The sequence below is a fragment of the Vespa mandarinia genome, chromosome 1 (assembly GCF_050613455.1).
Source record: "Vespa mandarinia isolate Hongniang chromosome 1, ASM5061345v1, whole genome shotgun sequence".
In the NCBI taxonomy this organism is placed as follows: domain Eukaryota; kingdom Metazoa; phylum Arthropoda; class Insecta; order Hymenoptera; family Vespidae; genus Vespa; species Vespa mandarinia.
The window spans coordinates 17,937,501-17,940,000 of NC_140810.1; the positions used below are offsets into that span (position 1 = coordinate 17,937,501).

Sequence of the window (2,500 nt, forward strand, 5' to 3'; positions counted from 1 at the left end):
TATTTTATTTTATATTTTTCGTTTTCTCCCTTTCTTTCTTTCCTTTTCTCTCTTCTCCTTCTTCTTTTTATTAAATTACGACGTACCGACGACGTTAACCACAATATTTTAAGATCAATCGATAAAAACCCCTTTTCCATCACCCTCCTTTTCTAACCAACCTCCCCTTTCCTCTCCACCTTCTCCTCTTTCCTCTCCACCTTCAACTCTTTCCTCCGTTTCTTTTCTCTGTTACTTTACGTACGAATAAAACGAAGAAATTACGTGGGTAGATAAGTATGAGATAAATAGAGAGATAAAAAGAAAAAGAGAGGCAGAGAGAGAGAGAGAGAGAGAGAGAGAGAGAGAGAGAGAAAATTCACCTTCGGTTTTAAAGATTTTTAAACACGTCCGTTAACGCCGACGGATTCGAAGTCGGTCCATGAATCTTTATATTACATGCCGGTCACCGGTTTACACGTCGTTTTCTTTCTCTCTTCCTCTTTCTTCACCTCCTCCTCCTCCTCCTCCTCCTCCTCCTCCTCCTCCTCCTTCTCCTCCTCTTTTTCCTCCTGTTGCTCGTCTTTTTTCAATCGCGAAACTCGTTTTATCCTGAAAACAGTGCAACGGCCGGCCACCTGCGCTCTATGTAAATCTAACGGAGCTAATTTCTAATTCGCTACCGAATGCTCTGCGTTTCGTTTGACCAACACATCGATATATCTACATATATATATATATATGTGTGTGTGTGTGTGTGTGTGTGTATGTATATGTATATACACGTAGATATATATACCATTACATATGTATATGTAAATATATATCTAAGTTAATACATACCATTAGAATTGTGGTACGTAAAAGCGAATGTAGACACGAAGCTTTCAGGAATTCGGTCTTGTTCGATACTAATCGAAATTATATACAAATTATACACAAATTACACAAATACACACATACACATATACACACACACACACACACACATATATATATATATATTTATAGGCATACACATGTAGATTTATTTCATTAACTTTTCTTTTATTGTTAAAAAAGGAAAAAGAAAAAAAAAAAGAAAAGAAAACGAAGAAAAAGAAATTAATAATAAGAGAAAAATATAAATGAAAATAAAAAGAGAAAAAGGACATAATAGAACTAAGAAATTGTCCGATTTATTAATTGTATAATATTATCAATATTATACAATTATAATTTGATTGCAAATTGTAAATATGATTGCAAAACAAATTCAATTATTTGGAAATTTTTATATCTATTTATTCGTACACGCTATCAATACAATATAATGAACGAATTAAGAAATTTGTCTATTTTATCGATTGTACGTTATAACAATGCACATGCGTGCGATATACGGGGGGGAAAGAAAAAAAAGAGAAAAAAGAAAAAAGATATTATAAATTATTATAGAAACTTTTATATCTATCAATCGTACGATACAATTTATCAATGTATATACGACATATATAACAAATACTTTACGTGTTTGAAAATTTTTATATTTTATTAATCGTACACGATCGATTCATACATACATACACACACACACACACACACACACACACACATATATATATATATACACATATACACAATTTCACATATAGGAATAGAAGAAAAAAACGAATAGAAGAAGAAAAAAAAAAAAGAAAAAAAGAAACCAGAAGAAATGAAAACAAAAAGAAGAATTTATTAATTGTACATAAGTTTACCGATGCATTTATGATATAGAAAAAAAAAAAAAAAGCAAAAAAAAAAAAGAAAAAAAAAAAAAGAGAAAAAAAACAAAACAAAAAAAAAGCGTCGATAGGCATGTATAGAATCAAGGTAGAGTTAAGAAATGCGAGGCACGTAGTAAATAACTCGGGAATACACCTGTCAGTGGTAGTCCAAGCGATATCAATGGCGCGAGCGGTCCCTTCTTTTTCCCAATGCTCAAGATGCTGAGGATCTTTCTCTTAGTCTCTCTCTCTCTCTCTCTCTCTCTCTCTCTCTCTTTCTCTCTCTTTCTCTCATTCTCATTCTCTTTCTCTCTTTTTCTCTTTATCTCTTTCTTTCTATCTCCCTCTCTCTCTCTCTCTCTCTCTCTTTCTCTCTCTCCCTATCTTTCTCTCTCTTTCTCAGTCCATATCCTCGTGGGTCTGGGTAGACTCGCGAACCTGTTCTCGCGCGTCTCCTTGTACGGGGCCACACATCAGTCGGATGTAGTCATCTGTATCAATCAGGGAGCCGGTACGAGCTTACACACTTTCTTGCCCCGGTACGATCTATATACGTACTCAGCGCAGTTAACTCCAATCAGGGTCGATTGCGCCGGACAAGTAGAATAATTATTGCCGCTGAGATTATTGAATTATTAGCGCGCCCCTCGGTACCACCGGGAGATATACATCTATGTATATTTATATATATATATATATATATATATATATAGATAGATATATATATATATATGTATATATGTATCTATGTATATCTATGTATAATCAGTGAG

General features: G+C 33.7%; 1 protein-coding gene across 1 annotated transcript in view; it reads left to right on the plus strand.

Moving 5' to 3' along the window:
- sv (paired box protein shaven) overlaps positions 1–2,500 on the plus strand; it is a 205,183-nt gene that overhangs the window by 10,278 nt on the left and 192,405 nt on the right. The window lies entirely within an intron of this gene.